Source organism: Cyanistes caeruleus, chromosome 3 (genome assembly GCF_971803275.1).
Source record: "Cyanistes caeruleus chromosome 3, bCyaCae1.hap1.1, whole genome shotgun sequence".
Taxonomy (NCBI): domain Eukaryota; kingdom Metazoa; phylum Chordata; class Aves; order Passeriformes; family Paridae; genus Cyanistes; species Cyanistes caeruleus.
In genome coordinates this window covers 70158083-70174469 of record NC_141703.1, presented here as the reverse complement: position 1 = coordinate 70174469, position 16387 = coordinate 70158083, and the positions used below count along the sequence as shown (strand labels likewise).

The window sequence follows — 16387 nt, the reverse complement described above, 5'->3', positions numbered from 1 at the left end:
AGCATGATAAAAAGTAATCCAGAAGCTTTTGTAGAGAAGATTCTTTCCTTAGAAAGAGGTAACAATGGACAAAATGTGGGCTAAGCTGAGCAGCTTCTGCACTGCTGCCTCAAGAGGGTACCTGGGTGAGTTGCTGAACATCTGAACTTTGAACATTTCAACAGACTCTTATTTTCTGCTGCTGCACGTGCATGAAAGCCTCCTTTATTTTCTCATCCCAGGAAACGGAAGCCATATGAAAGAGAACACCTTCAAAATACGTAAGCAGTGCTGGCAAGTTTAATCTAGAGCCATAGAATACAAACAAAATAGAAACCACTGGGATGATTAATTTGTGAAAATCTCTACTCCTTAATTTAATTAGAAAACAAATGATAAATCTGACCAAGATAAATGATCAATTACTTATTAAAGCTAACAGGGTGCAGCTGATAGGGCCTGGTAGATAAGTCAAAGTCACTTTATAGCTAGAGTTCAATGGGCGAGTCCAATAGGATGGTTTGGGTGAATAAAAGACATGAGGTGGCTTTAAATAAGACAGCTGGTTCTTGCACATCAAATTAACTCATTCTTGATGCTACCTGTGCAGTGGGAAGTTGGCCTCCCAATAGCAGTGCTGGTAGCCAGAAGCACATGTAAGGTAAGCCCTGTGTTGGAAAGCCAGGTTACAGTGTAGTTAAGTGCTCTCAAATTTGCTTAATGCAATTAATCAAATCCAGCTTGCTTTCAGAGACCACAAAGCATTTCAATAACATGAAATAAAAGTAAGAAAAGAAAAAATACAGAAATGCCAAATATGGCATTCTGAATAACAAAAATGCCAGGTGAGATCAATGAGCTTTGCCTTGAAGCAAAGCAATGGTCCCACAGACTGCATTGCAACTGCAGGTTAGGCACTTTCCAGTTGACTCAGGTACAGAGAACAGATGTGGCCTTTCTCTGGAGTTCCTGTGGGCTGAGTGCTCCTCAGCTCTCCTGCTGAACCTCCGACTCAACGGGACTGCTAGACCAAGTGACTAATCAAACAAAGCTCTTCATTACAGTTGTCTCCATCTATGGTCAACCTACTTAAGACTCCAAATATTCTCATAAAACTTGCACAAAATTTACTCAAATTCAAAATCAAAGGTTGCTATGGAACTTGTGGTGAGAGCAATACTAAGAAAATTGACTGTTTCAAGGATTAAGAGTCCTGAACAGACATTTTGGAACAAAGATGGATTTTGAAAAAAATTTTGGTGCTTTTCATTAGCAAGAGGTATGACATTCTTCTTCTCTTCTATTTCCCCTCCAGGAAGACAGAGAAGGGAAAGAGACAGAGGAATGTTAAATGATGTAATACCTCAGACATATAATTCTTCATAATGATATAGGTGCTTTCTTTGTTAGCTGGGCACTCTGTGCCAACAGTATAAGTACATACAGATTTAGGAGGATCTGTCTGTTCAACAGACTGGCTGCTGATCTGAAATTTGCACAGCACCTGGAGCTGGATTAAAATTGTGTGACGAGTAACTCTTCTTATCACAAAAATCTGTATTATTATCTGTTGTCATGGCTTCAAGTAATGACACTTTGGGTAGCAAAAGTAAACCGTGTTTTGTTCCTATTGAATCACCATTGCATTTGACTAATAAGAATTAAGAGGATCAGACCCATAAATAATTTTTCTTCTGTTTAAAATAATCCAGCTAATATGAATGAAACAATTCTTCCAGACCTGCATACCTACATACAATATTAATACTTTGAGAACAACAGCAAAATCAAATTCTCAAAAGACCAAATAATATAAAAGACTGTCTCTGTCCAAGAACAGGACAGTAACCAAAATGAGACATTTCATGTGCATTAGCAAGGATGGTTAAATACAGACTGATGACTATGTGGCCACACAACAGAAAATGTGATGTTTGTATTTGTAAAGGAGGAGGTTTGCCTGGGAAATTAACTGACTCTTTAGTCTGACTCTGAACTTAGTAAGATTTTACAGTCAAATCTGAAGACAGGATCAGCTGAGATGTGGGGAACTGTGTTCCAAGTGAAGAGGAATCGTGTACTATAAAGAAGTTGATGACAGTAGAGAGGAGATGTAGCTGTGCGCAGTGAAAAGAAGAAATGCAATTTCAGGGATCAATCAGGGAACCAGGAGGAGGAAAAAGTGATGTGGTGGTCCTTAAGAGTGTAGCAGTCAGGGCAAACACCACTGAGGCCCAAAGAGATCGTTCACTGAGCCTGTAATTAAGGAGCCCCTTGCCTCTGTGGGGACTGTCGTTCCTTGATCAACAATGACCCCTTCTCCTTGTCTTGAAGTTTAACAGGTCTGTTCTATATTGAGCCACAGACCAGGAATCAGTGACAGAAAACACAGTTATTGTAGAGTAACATGTTTTTATAGAGAAATAAACCTTGTAGAGATAATGGATTTTGCGTCACAGACAGTCTACCTTCCTGCTTCTTCCTGATACAGATTGTTCCCTGCTGGGGGAAACTCAGTAGCTTTCATTGATTTTTTGCTCCATGGGCTTTTTCCTTCAGTAATACCTAGTCATTCACCACCACCAGATACCTCTTCTCTAGAGAAAGGCTTGTAATTTTCTTCTGAGAAGCTTCTCAGCCTGGCATTTTCATCTGAGATGAGATCCTCAAAGCTTAATTATTTCCTCCTGATTTTTTTTTTTTATTTTTATTTTTAAGGGGGAGGGCAAAAAGTATTTGGGTTTTTTCCCTCGTGGATTCTTTTACAGAAGGTCAGTATGGTTCAGATGATGGCCTAAAGCATTCATTTTGCTTGCTTTTTTCCACAAAATACATAGGCAAAGAATACAAACACACCTGCAAAGCTCTTCCAGTCTCTGCCTCGCCCAGCACAGAGCTGCTCAAATGGGCACTCTTAAAGCCCTGAGACCTAAAGTCACACCTCTCCTCACGCTCATAGGGTTTGACATAGGAGCTATTTAAAGTCTTCCAGGAAGGTCAAAGGAAAGACTTGCAACCAATATAACATCATACCCTTCCCATTCTCATTACCTTCCTACCACATCTTGTACTGGTGTTTTGTCATGAAGACCGTAAGTGTGTGTTTGTTCCTTGTGTGTACACAGTAATCCATCAGAGCATTCTTAGATTAATACAGTGGAAAACCATGACATGAGCCAGGTTCACTCCTTGATTACATGCTTGTCTCAGCACTTTGCAGTTCTACAATATGCTAGAGAAGAACAATTTCATGCAGGAAAAAAAAAATCTCTTTTCTTTTAATAAGTGGTGCCAGCCACTAAATCTCTACATAGGGTGGTAAACCTGTCACAACTAGAAATAAAATACCTTAATTGGCAGATTCAAACTTGTGTGATTTTTCTTTTTGCTTCACTTTACTAATTGGTCAGTTGTGCCAGATAATTTGCTTAAATCCAAAACAGACAAGGAAGCCTTAAAATAACATTTCAATGGTCAGGCTGTGCAATTTGTGTTACTGGTTTTACACAGTGGAGATTTCCATTGTCTTGGCTACTCATTGAATATATTGGCTTATAAAACTAGAGGTCTGTCCATGAGGAAATAATCTGTCTGCTTGCCCCAGCAGTGTGAAGTACACACTGATTTCCTTGAAGATGGGGTTACTTTTGACAGTTGCAGAAAAGGGTCTTGAGCCTGCCCTTACTAAATCAATTCATTACACAACTGCCATTCAAAAGCTGTCCACGCTTCACAAAGCATATGAGGATTGCTGCTGCTCTATACTGCTATAGGAGCTCAGCCACAGCTGTAATTCCCATCTAGTTGGGAAGCTTGTTAAAATCCTCTAATTAAAACCCTCCATGGCCTTATTCAAGTCCTTCTCACAGCCCTTGACCTTTTCCCCTCAGCTGGGACACATACAGGTATGGCAGTCTGCTATATCACAGCACACAGGAAATGCATTGTGGTGTCCAGCTCCTAGATTTTCCCATAAATACTTATGTCTTTCACACTTACTATTGTGTTGAATAGACTACAATGACACTATTTCATGAAATGTAGCACTTCTGGATCATCTATCTGCTGATCTGCTTTTACATTGCTATTATTTTATTAAAAAAAGAAGAGTTCCGATATTTGGAATTATTAATTGGGCAGGGAATAGACAAAAATACTGCATCTTCATTTGCTCGTATTAACAATTTTTCAAGCATCACAAACATTTCTGATACAGTCACAAATATTTCTGATACAGTAACATCAAATAATTCTAATTATCATAAATAATTTCCCTTTATCCCCTTCCCTTTAAGTATGGCATGCAAAAAACATTCATACAACTTATTAAGAGACACCAGCTATTTTCTGAGTCACAATCTCAGTTTATCAGAACTGCTTGAAAAGTTCTTGGAAATGAGTTCTGCTTATGTTCTTCCAGGACTCTGAAAACAGAATATGAAGAGAGAGTGGCATCAAGGACTGGCAAACCACCCTGTTCCTCGTGTGTTGGAATCTAAAGGACAGTTATATTTAGAAGACAAAAACTGCAGGAGAAACAGGGACTAAAACCGATACAGTGAATAGACAATGTTCTTTTCAAACCTCATGGGACAACATGTTGGTATTCTACTGGAGGAGAAACAAAACCTTGTAATTAAATATGTGATTCTCTGGGAAGATTTATTGCCCCGCTGAGAACAGATGACATGTAATGCCACTATCAGGAATAACACTGCAAACTGGAAGAAAGGCAACAAGTACCAACTAGCCACTCACAATTTGGCATATTTGATTGTTATTCATTCAAAATTTTTTTGCTGATTGTACTGATCAACAAAAAAAGAAAAAGCCTTTGGAAAGGATTTATAATGTCTACAAGGAAATCTTCATTTCCCTGAGATGGGCATCAAATTGGTGTGCCATGTCTTCAGGAAATATGTCTATCAATTTGTTTCACCTAAGGACATGAAAGAAGAGGGCAAGGGAAAAGTAACTTGGTTTGACATTCCCTTGTGAGCCTTACCTGCTCAAACAGTACATTCTTCCATCCAGAAACGTAGTCTGATTAGCAAAGAAGGAATTAGACCATTTGCCAAGGATTTCTCCATAACCCGTGACTGAGCCTGCCAGAGGCTGCAGTGAGCCAAGGAGGCCCTCAGGCGTGCTGCTGCCATGCATGTGCACATCCTGCACACGGGATGTGGGGCATGGCCCGTCATGGCCATGAGACAAAATCCCTGTCCATAGGCAGAAACACATGGCTCTCCTAGAGCTTCTCAGGATTCCTGTATCTCCAACAAGGGATTTAGTTCAGAGAGCGCCAAGTGTCCACACCACACAGTGCAGTCACGATTTTATGTCTACCGCATCATTCTCCTGGAGAAACTGGCTGTTCATGGCATGGACAGGTGCACTGTTTACTGGGTAAAAGCTGGATGGCTGAGGCCAGAGTGTGGTGGTAAATGTACATCCATCTGGCAGACTGTAGCAGCTGTGTTTTCAAGGGCTCACTACAGGGGCCAGCCCTGTTTAATATCTTTATTGGCTATCTAGATGGAGGGATACTCAGGATTTATCTTAGAATAACTTTAAGCTAATTTCAGACAGAATCAAAGAACTCAATCCTGGAGCTCTTATCTATGATATTAGCTGCAGTGAGGCAGTGTGGAGGCCTGCCAAGGTGAATGGGATTTCAGAGAGCTTTGGATGAGATCCCATAAGAGCAAAAGGTTGCAGAAGTGAGTCTCAAAGCAGACCACTAGCCATTACAGTAAAGTCAGCCAGGCTCACTCTACTACTAATACTGTTGAAGTGACACGACACACTGGGGTACATCTTTGCTGGACTCCAGGCTTCCATTTGATGATTTAGGGGCCTGAACATTTGGGGAAGGAAACAGCAGGAGGTACCAACTGCCCTGGCACAGAGCATGGAGCAAGCACTGCAACTGGGGGGAATGTAGGGTCTCACCCACTCCTTCCAGTCCCCTTGCAAATCCCTGTAAGGTGAGTTGAAGAGCTTTAAGTTACTGCCATAATTCTACTTTTAAGTTTTCACATGTATTCAAACCCCTAAACACAAATTATTCTAATTTTAGGATTTAGCTTTATAACCATTTAGAAAACTTAATTCACCACTCAAGGCCCAAGCTCAGGGGCACAAAGCTGCCAAAAATCTTCAAGAGGAAATGTGAAGGGGAAGAAACCCTTCTCATATTAAGCTCTGTACAGGCAGAAGAATCATTGGGCACTTCTACAGCCACTTGCAAGGAGTAAATATACTCAGAGCTCTGCATGAATTCTGCACACCGTGCCTGACAGCAAATCTAGAACCCTAGGCAGCTCTTTCTCCTTTACAGAACATGATTGTGGAACCTGTGGCATTCCTTAGGAAACTAGTTGTGACAGGATGCTCTTAGGTAAGGACTGGGGAAAACAACAGTCCCCAAAGGGGTGACAGAGTGGGAAGGAGGTGGCTGGCCAATGCAAGCATGAAACCAGCAGCAGGATCCAGGTAGGAGAGCAGGAGTAGACTGGGCTGGAGGAGATGTGAGAGCCATGAGGAAGGGCCATCACATCCTGAGCAGCTGAGGAGGGAAAGGGGTGGGGAGGAGAGATCTGCAAAGATAACAGAGGGGCCTCCAAGTCATGACCTGGAAAGGCAAGAGAGAGCCATCAAGGAGAAGCTAGGCCTTCCTAAATGATTCCTCTCTCTTGGCAGTGGAGGAAAATTTAGGGAAATATGCAGATTAAACAAATGAGTGAAGACCTACAGTAACAAAGAACTACAGTAATGTGAAAAGGCAGTTAGAAAAAAGAAAATTTCACTGAAAAAGGTTATCCTTTTTTTTTTTTTTATAAGAGTGAAAAAACCAAAGCAGCCCCAGACACTTTCAGGTCACAGGACCAGCCAGCACATACACAGCTCACCTGAGGTCTGTGGCTTTGGCAGCATTGTGTGTATTATTTTCACTGACATAAACCACTCATGAACCATTTATCCAAAGCATTAAGCATAAACAAGCTTTTCTTTTGCATAGGTACTTCTTCCTGCCACTGTGATTTCATCTCCTAAACTAAATATTTTTATGAGTGGAACCACTGAAAGAAAACAAGTCTGAGACTTCCCACTAATTACTGCATTTCCCAGGAGCTCTCCTACAGTGTCTGGAGCCAGAGTCCCCTGCCACACGTTTTATTTAGTGGAGTCTTTCCATTTTATGACTTTTGAAGCAACTGGTGGTGTTTACTGATCTTTCCAAACAGCTGTTCTTTTCCTACAGGAGCTCAGAGATGGTTATTTTTTAGTCTGATGGATGCATGAAGCCCCATTTTCTGTTTCATGGAATTGAGGAGGCAGAAGCTTTTTAGGACTCTTGAGTTTGTGGGTGTAAAGGAAGCAGAAAATGCAAAACACTGGCTTCACTTTCACAGTAAAGAATGTGCTAGTGTGATGAATTTCAAAATCCCGTAAGCTATCCTAAATGAGACTGGCTGTGATACATAAGGATGGGGTGGGGAAATTGCCAGAGATCTGTGCTGGAAAAGGAGGCATGAACTCTACAGGAGAAGGACGGTGGAGCATTTGCACAAAACAACTCCAACTACACATGGGCAGCTTCCAGCACATCTCCTCATGTCCCAGACAACGCTTGAATCCCCCCTCAGCAACTTAGACTATTCCTCAGCCGTCCTAACTAATTTCTAATATTGAGAGATCAGACATGACCACGAATGACCACACGTACATACAAGACCTGACTCATGCAATAACAAAAACCCACAAGCGCTCACGACCCCCAAACAACCCCAGACTGGGGCTAGCACCACTCGCTCGTGGATTACGTTTCGGACTTCTGCGAGGGCCGCAGTCCCACGGGCCCCCAGAGCCGCAGAGCCCGGGGCTCTCCCGCCAGGGCTGAGCCTGGCAGCCCGCAGAGCCCCCCCGGGGCACGGCAGCGGTCTCCCGGAGGAGCGGGGCGCTGCTGGGCGCTCCTAAGCTGGCGGTGGAGCGCGGAAAGAGCACGAAAGGAAACTGGTGAGAGAAAATACCTGCCTTACCGCTCGGCCGACTCCTCAGACAGCGCAGCAGACGTGCACAAAGCTCTCCCAAAAATCACATCGGGATCTCCGCTCAGCACGAAGAGAAGCAGGGGCGCTCTCGCCCTCCTGCGAGCTTTCCCTCCCTGAGGATTCCCAGCCCTGCAAGCGGCCGGGGGTCCCCGGAGCCGCTCCCCTGCCCGCTCCGCTCGGGGGGAGGAACAGCTGGCAGGGTGGCAGCACAACACGCTCCATAAATTCTCCCCCAGGCTTCTGCAGACCTAAGTCCTTGAGGAAAATGCCTAAATCCCGTCGTTTGTTGACATAGTAACCACATTTAAGTTTTTGTCCCCCTCAGAAGCCCTCTGCATAAAACAATTCATTATGTGAAAGATTTATCCAGCGTGCAGCGGGCTGGTTTGTGTGGTTTTATTCGCCAGAGGAAGAAATAAAGAGACTGCGCGTTTATACACTACATTTTCCACCCGGACCAAGGGCTTGCTTCATTACAGCAGATAATATTAAGGACTTCCACAAAATGAAATGTAATGCCAAGTAAAAGGGAAAAAAAAAATCATTATTCGGATAAATCTAATTTCTAATACCTAAAAGAAGTAAAACTTTAGGAACTTTTCAGGAAGTTTTGTATTTTTCTATTATTTTATTATTTTTTTTTTGTATTAATACAAAATGTGTTGTATTTTCCCTCCAACTTATTCACATATATTTATCTGATTTCTTCAAAGATGTTTAAACCATTTTAGAAGTTGCCAACTAAATTTGTAAATCTACAGCAGATACTGTGAGAAAGAGCAGAGGGTCAGAAACAAGTAAAGCCTGTGGAAGACTTTGCTTTCCCAATTCTATGGAGATGAGCCCTATGGAGATGAGCTCTTTAGTCTCTGGGCAGTGGAGAGAAGAAAGATAAAAGAGAATTGTGCTGCAGGGATCACGTGGGGTTTAATGGGTTTTAATGCATCCCCTCATCCAAACTGCTGCCACCCTACACAGACCTGCATGCAGATTTCTTTTACTGATAATTTAGGCTATGGGAGCAGCCTGGCAGGCTTGTGCAAACCATGCTACCCTGCAGGGCTTTTTTGACCCCAGTTGCAAAAGGATGGGGGTGGGGGTAAAATAACAAAACCCAAACCTTGGTATTTCTAGTTGAAAAGAGTCTTAAAAACAACGTTTCAGTGTTGTAACTCAATGTTGCCTTAAAAACGACCTGATTTACAAATATCTTTCAGGGTCTAATTGTGTATTATTTACTACAGACAACTTTCTCCCTGATCAGGGTTAAATGCATGCTCAAGCTCGGAAGCAGCAGAGCACAGAAAGAGTGAGAGATCTAGCATTTTCCTCCAGCCATTACAAGTGACCATAACCTTCCCCTCAACACCCAGGGAGCTTAATTTTCTTCACATCATGCTCCTTCTCTTCTTCCTCCCTTCCCTCCAAAACAAAAACAAAACAAACAGAACATAAACAAAATGAAACAAAAAATCAGATAAATTCTTAATCCACTTCTTTTTACAGGGCTGTAGCTCAGAATCATTTCCTGAGCTGTCATTTAAATAAGAAAAGAGAAGAGAGAAAGAAAGGAGAAGATTAAATGTGCATTCACCGCTTTGGAAGTCACACCCTTTGATGACGTTTCATTACACTTTTTAAGGATAGATTCTGAAATATAGTCACATCTTCAATACCTATTTCTTAAATTATCACCTGCTCGTATCCTGGCCCCATACCAACTATATAGGTGCTATTTAAAATATTTTATACGTTTTAAGAAACTGGTAGGTATTACAAAGCTTGTAAAGCTCTGGCACAAATACCATGCTGCTGTGTATTTCACCGTGTACATGAAGACAAAATATTTTCAGTAGACAAGGTTTGGGAAACTTTTTAATATATTTCAAAGCAAGTCTAAAAGGGCATACCACTATCCCTGTACTCTGGCTCTATGGATGATTCAGTGAAACTCATGGCACTACTGGAAGTGTTTGTAGCTCTGGTGGCTCCAAGGTGCTGTGAGGGAGCTACACAACTGGCCATGATGAGATGATCTGTTGATCTCACTTTGACACTGCACCTGAGCAGCTGGTGACTTTGAGCTGCAAGGCTCAAGGTGAGTGCCACCCTCATATTTTCCTTGCATCCCTTGCCCCAGTCTGTTTGCCTTGCACTGCAACTCTGCTGGGGCAACTGAAGCAGTTGTTTCAGTGGGCTGATCTGGTTGAAAACCAATGCACTCAAAAACCATCATTTTCCATTTCATCAGCTTGTTAAGCTGACCTGGCTATAGTTGTGCAACTGCTGGATGCAGTCCAGGCAGATGGGTGGGCAGTGCAGTGGGACAGCAGAACAGCAGCTCCCAGTTGCTCTAGGTTATTTGTATTATTAAATTCCTATCTAAGCTTGTTTATGCCTGTGCTCTCCCAGTCAAATGGGATAACACCCTTCCCTTGTCCTACAGAGTGTAAACTGGGTGTAGAAAATCAGTTTTCACAAGCTCAAAAACTCAACTTTGAATAATATATCATCATCTAGCAAAATAATGATAAAATATACAAGAAGTTAAACTCATTTATTTCTGTACATTGTGCATGCCAAACGAATATACCAATGTTAGTATTTTTTAAGTATGAAAGTCACTCTTTTGTAAATTGAGCCCAGATACATGAAATAAGCTATTAATTTGGGGTAAGGGTGGGCTGTGAAGTCGTGTATGTTTTATATTATTTTTCAGTATAGTTTGTGCTAAGTCTGTTTGGCTTTGTTTTTCTGAAAACATTTTAACCAAAATGTGAAAATAATCTGCTTGCACTGTTCAGTTAAAAATTATATAATTAGATTGTCTTACCACACATAGATAACTAAGAATTGTAGCAATTTGACAACATCATCCACGCAATTTCATAAGATAACAGGAAGTTGCACAAGCACACTTACTAGACATGCTATTGAAGATGAACTTCTACACTGGTGAGATGGCAGAAAAGTCCTACGGCCTTTAGTAAAGGTGTTTTAGAAAGCAAAGGAGTGAATGAACTCAAGAAATGGCTCTGGCCCAGAGCTGAACACAAAGCATTAGCAGCTGCTTAGTGCTATGTTTGCAAATGCTCTGGTTCCTGTAGAAACACCTAATCCTTCCTGAATTCTGGCCAGCATTTATGGTTAAGTGCAGACAGTAAAAGGCTGTTCTCATTACCTCCTTCTTATCTGTATGGTCTGTTTTGTGTGACAATGGATTTTCGGCTAGAATTTTAAAGCTTAATTATTCTGGCCACGTATTCTGCATCTATTTACATTGCAATGTGTGCCTAAAACCTATTTGCTGGGGGATGCATGGTGGAGCAGGAAGTTTGGGTACTGCCTTAGCCATAGGGAACAAAACAATGCAAGGAAAGCACAGGAACCCACAAAGCCCTTGATGCAAATCATAAACTTTCTATAGGCATTCTTGAACTATCCTATAGAATGTGATACTGATTTATGTCCAGCAATGGAAGTCTCAAATGTCTTTTCAACAGTGTCTGGAGGGATTAGCAGATTGTCAGAGCTGTGGCTGAGAACTCTTTCCCATTTTAGGATTGACCTCATAGGTGCTCCAACCATAAATAGAGTTTCACAGAATCATTTCCTTGAGGTCCTACTCAGTCCAGCAAGACACAACCCACAAAAAAGCCAAAAAATACTGATGCAAACTGAAAAGGCAAAACCCAGAATAAAAGCATGCAGGAAACAAACAAGGTTTGTGGTCCACTCTTTAAAAAGCTAAAGCTAAAATTCCTGGTTTTTGAAGGGATGCTCCTTACCCAAAGCAGATCAATGAACTGAGCTAATTTTGTGTCTGTTTCACTTGCTCAAGCTTTCTAATCTTTGTGCACATACCCCTGTTCAGTATGGTGTTCTGGAAAGCATCTCAACATTATCTTATTTTTTATCTTTATAGAATGTGGGCCCTAAATACCACAGTTGTGGATGTATCAGCTACAGCAAATAGACCATGACTGATGAGGTAGGCATCCTGTATTCAAATGGGGATGCAAGTGCTATGTGTTTGCTGCCTACAGCTTTTGATGATGAAGCTGTGCCACTCACAGCAGCAGCTGGTGATGAAACAGCTGTTCTCTTTATGCTGGAGCTGGAGTTGGTCTGACTTCACCATTACCTGATCTATCCCACTCAATGAGCAGAAAAATCTTCATTGTCTTCCTGTGGGATTATTTTGCCCTGTATTAACTCCTTTACCAGCTCACCACAGATTCGAGATGAGCATCAGTGATGCTCCAAGGGAAACAGCAGGAGTGCAACCAAGAGGAAAGGGAAGAGGGGCTGCCTGGCACTTTTTGGCAGTAGTTGGCTTTTATCCTAGTTCAAATATACTGCCTGAATGTACCCTTGGGACACAGCTAGAGATGTTGTCCAGGCCACAGATTAACAGGGTTAAGAGGTTATTTATTTTTCCCTCTCACACTTCCATGAAGATTACTGCCTCCTCAGACCTGCCAACAGTGTGGCACTTTTTGTATTCCCTCAGACACAAAATGATCTGGAAAACAAAAATCTCCTGTGAAAATCCCTGAGGCTAGTACAGATCATTTTCACAGAACTGTGCCAGGGAGTGATGAAATGAACAATTATATCACTGCATCAGAGGGTAAGGTTTCACCAGGTGCATGCCTGAGTTAATGCTTTATTACCACTGAAACAGGGCAGAGTCTCCTCTCTCCCTCCTGGGCAGTTGCCTTTGCCCCTACCTCATGCCAGCTCTGCTGCTCCTCTGAAAATTTGATGAACCAGTTCAGCTCACTTAACTGACAGAAAATGTTTCTTTTATTTTCCCTGTTTTTTTATAGCCTGTGAGATGAACTAGCTCAGACAGGAGTGACGGAGCATTCAGAACATGCAGTCAGGAGCCAGGATGGTGCTTGGCCTGGAGTGCATGGTGATGGGAAAGAAGGGGAAGAAGGGCTCAGTGTACAATGACATCTTAACATGGGTCAGCTGCAGCCTCCCCTTAACAATAGCTGTTATTGCTATTTCCTAGCTGAGCCTGAGATCTGTCCCAGCACATACTTTACAAGCCATGGTGAGGATAGATGGATGGTTTGCACAACGCTGGAGACCTTTCATCTCCTCTCAAGGAAAAGCTCTTTCTCGACATAGACAGGAACAAGTCCCAGGAAAGTGTTGCTTTGTTTAAAGTTGTTGTGCAGCTCCTTTGCCCTTCAGGGCCCTGGGAGCTTTGAATCACTAAGGCATCCATTCAGATGATGCAATTCTGGTACCTGGACACACTGCCAGAGGACAGTAGGAGAAAAATCAGGAAAACCAGTGGAAGATTAAATGCTCTCTTTCATCGGGCCTTGTTACATGCATTTGAATTCCTGCCTTCTGATTTACCAAATTACCTTGGTGATTCTTGACTGCTCTACTTGCAAGCCTACACCAGCTCCATTCCAGCCCAGGTACAGATGCTGACATCATCTTCCCCCTCCCGCTGGCACTTGCCTGCTAATGAAATACAGCTGCACAGAGGAGAAAGGAAATTCAGGGAGTGTCAAATGCCAGCCTGAGTGCCAGCATATCATAGCAGGCTGGTGCAGTCACCTTTGGCTATGCTTCAGAAGGATTTGGGTAATGTCACTTCTTTTTGTATTGTATTTTGTAGCAAATACTTGTAGAGTGACATTCTGCCTCCTTCCCTGCTGGCTTTTGTACTGTGCAGGTTGCTGTAGCTGGTCATGTTTCAAACAGGGCTGAACACTTGTGGGAATGATTTCCAATTACTTTATAAATGTCCTGCTTACAGGAGGGCATGCCATTTTGAAGAGGTAGCTTGCCTTCTAAAAGGAAAATCCTTTCAAAGGTCTCCCTCCCAACATTAGTGTACATATTTCTAGCTCAGTTGACGCAGCAAGTTGAAGGACCTACATCCTGCCCTGACTGACAGTTTTGGATTTCCTCTTCTAGCCATTAATCTTCTGAATGAGAAGTACTCAGAGAGGTAGGACTCAAAGCTGTATGCTTTCCCAAACATGGCCTTCTTGTGACACTGCATCAATCAATCAATCAATCAAAAAATCAATCAATATTGGACCATTGTTTTTTAAATGGGTAATATATCTACACGTATATGTGTATATATGACATAAGCTGTGTATATATATATATATATATATACACACATATATATAAGTTAAAATCTGGCTGCCAAAGAAAGAAGGCCTTTGCTATCCTCCTCATCAATTTCCCTTTCCCTCCATATCCATTTCCACATTCTTCCCTCTCTCTATTTACTTGTCCTGACTTAATTCTCTGCTACTCTTGTGAGTTGAATTGGCTTATTCTCATTTTGTTATTGGAGCACTACCAGAGCTGGCAACAAGGTAAGCAGTGAAGATAGATAGTGAAGAGAAGTGAGAGGAAGAATGGGTGAAGAAGCTGGATTTAGCTCTTGCCCAAAATGCAACCTAATCAAGAGCCAGAAGGCAGGGCAGGGCACGAAGGGTCTAAAAGCCAGAGTTTGCTACAGTGAAGGTAGCAAATCGTGCTGTGCCTGTGTCTGCAGAGGATGCTGTAGCCTGAGGTACTCCCAGAGAGTCACTATTTTCCCAGCCTGGATATATACAGGTTCAAGCCAACGTGAGAGCAAAGAGCCGGCCATTGTCCACTTCCATGTTCTAGGCAGTTTTGGCATGAGCTCCAGCACTTTCCAGTCATTCTGCACCGAGTGTTCAAACAACCACAGGAGGAAAGGGTGGTGTGTGGCTGTGGGAAGCATATCTAATTTGTCCTTTTAAGTCCCCTTAAATAAGTCCTCTCTTCTATAAAGCAAGTCTCACTCTGGCAAAGCACATGGATAAGCCTGGCTTCTCAGGCCCCTGGGAATACCAGTCAGGAGAACAAACCCTTGCAGAACCTGCAAGGACCTCAGATGGTAGCTACTGTCATGCTTCCCAGGACTTACCACATGACCTGCCTTACTTGGGATTTCCAGTGAGCTGGACTATCTCATACTGAAGGGCTGATTAACTCATTATCTTGCTACAGTGGTCCCATCTCAAAAGAATGACTGAGGAAAGTGACTCCCAAGAACAGAATTGGCCCTTTCCCAGCTGCTATGTGGGAATATACAGAAAGCCTTTGAGGAGCCAACTCAAAAGACCTCATGATATCTGTGCTGGGATCCTGACAAGATGACTTCATATATCCTGCCCCAAGGCTTTTTGAGCAATATGTATGTAAAAGCTGAAGCTAAGCATATTTTAAAACTCATCACTCTTATATGTAATCAGTGTCTTATTAGATTTCCAGCAATGCAAAAGGACTAATAGTTAATTTGGAAGCTACCTGGAAGCAGCTTTTTCTTTTATGTTTGACAGTGTTTTTCCATGTTGCACCATGTAACTAAATTAAGTGTTCTGATAACAGTGCTAAGAGCAGTGGAAAAGCCAACATATTAAATAAACTTGGCCACCTGTCATATTTTACATGCCATCTCTTGCTCACAGCCTAGGGGTTCAAATGCCTGGCAGCTGAAGCCATGGCACAGAGTGGAGAGTCCTTGGAATTCACTCCTGCTTCATCTGAATCTGAATTTGTAGACTTTTATCTGTTCGCCAGGTCAAGAAACACAGAGCTTTTTGCACAGCTGATCTGCAGCCCAGATGGTTGGAAGCCTATTGGGACCAAAGGAGAAGAGTTGTTTAGAAGTACCCTGAGAAATCTTTGAACCTCAGGAGTGCAGAAAGACTTCAGTACAACAGCAGGGTACTGCCACCATCCAACTCAGCCACTACACTGCCAGGATGCCAAGAAAATCAGGAGAACTTTTGGGGTTTGAGTGGTTTTTTTTTTTTTTTGGTTGCCAGGATAATATAATTCTGAACATATCTTGTTCACTGATGGATATTATGGAGTTATAGCCATGTTTTCTTTTCCAGCCCCAGTTGTCAGTTGGAGGTAAGAAGCTGGCTTCCCAAGTTGTCTGCTCCTGGAGCCTGGCAAGGCAAGGCCACATCTGTGACCTGACAGCCCAGAATAGGGCCACAACTCATCTGCAGGCACTTAGGGCAGGAGCAGGTATGGGGAACAAAGTGTTTCCTTGTTCAGAACAGAAATGTGCTCACCCTGACACGGGTGACAACTGTCATTGCTGTATTTACCATTTGTACCTGTAGTGACATCCCACTCTGTGAGTGTACTCAGCAAGTTCAAAATCAAATTAAATTGACTGTATTATTTAGAACACATTTACTTCTGTGTGGAGGTTCTTGATGACTTTATTGACAAATGCTGTGGAAATGTTGGTCTGTCAAGGAAGGTGAAGCAAAAGCACTTGTAGATGGTAAAAGCTTAGCAGAGGGGTTGACCCC

The 16387-nt window shown here is 42.4% G+C and overlaps 1 protein-coding gene across 10 annotated transcripts in view; it reads right to left on the bottom strand.

Annotated features, from left to right (window-relative positions):
- The window catches only part of SPATA13 (spermatogenesis associated 13), a 178207-nt gene that overhangs the window by 60610 nt on the left and 101210 nt on the right, over positions 1 to 16387 (bottom strand). Inside the window, exon 1 of one of the 10 annotated variants that reach the window (XM_086881815.1) lies at positions 8013 to 8498. The exons of 7 other annotated variants lie outside the window; for them this stretch is intronic. The gene's annotated coding sequence lies outside the window, so the exon portion shown is untranslated. Of the gene's footprint in view, positions 1 to 8012; positions 8499 to 16387 lie in introns of those variants that run through there. 2 more of the 10 variants (XM_086881814.1, XM_086881818.1) reach the window with 2 other exon arrangements.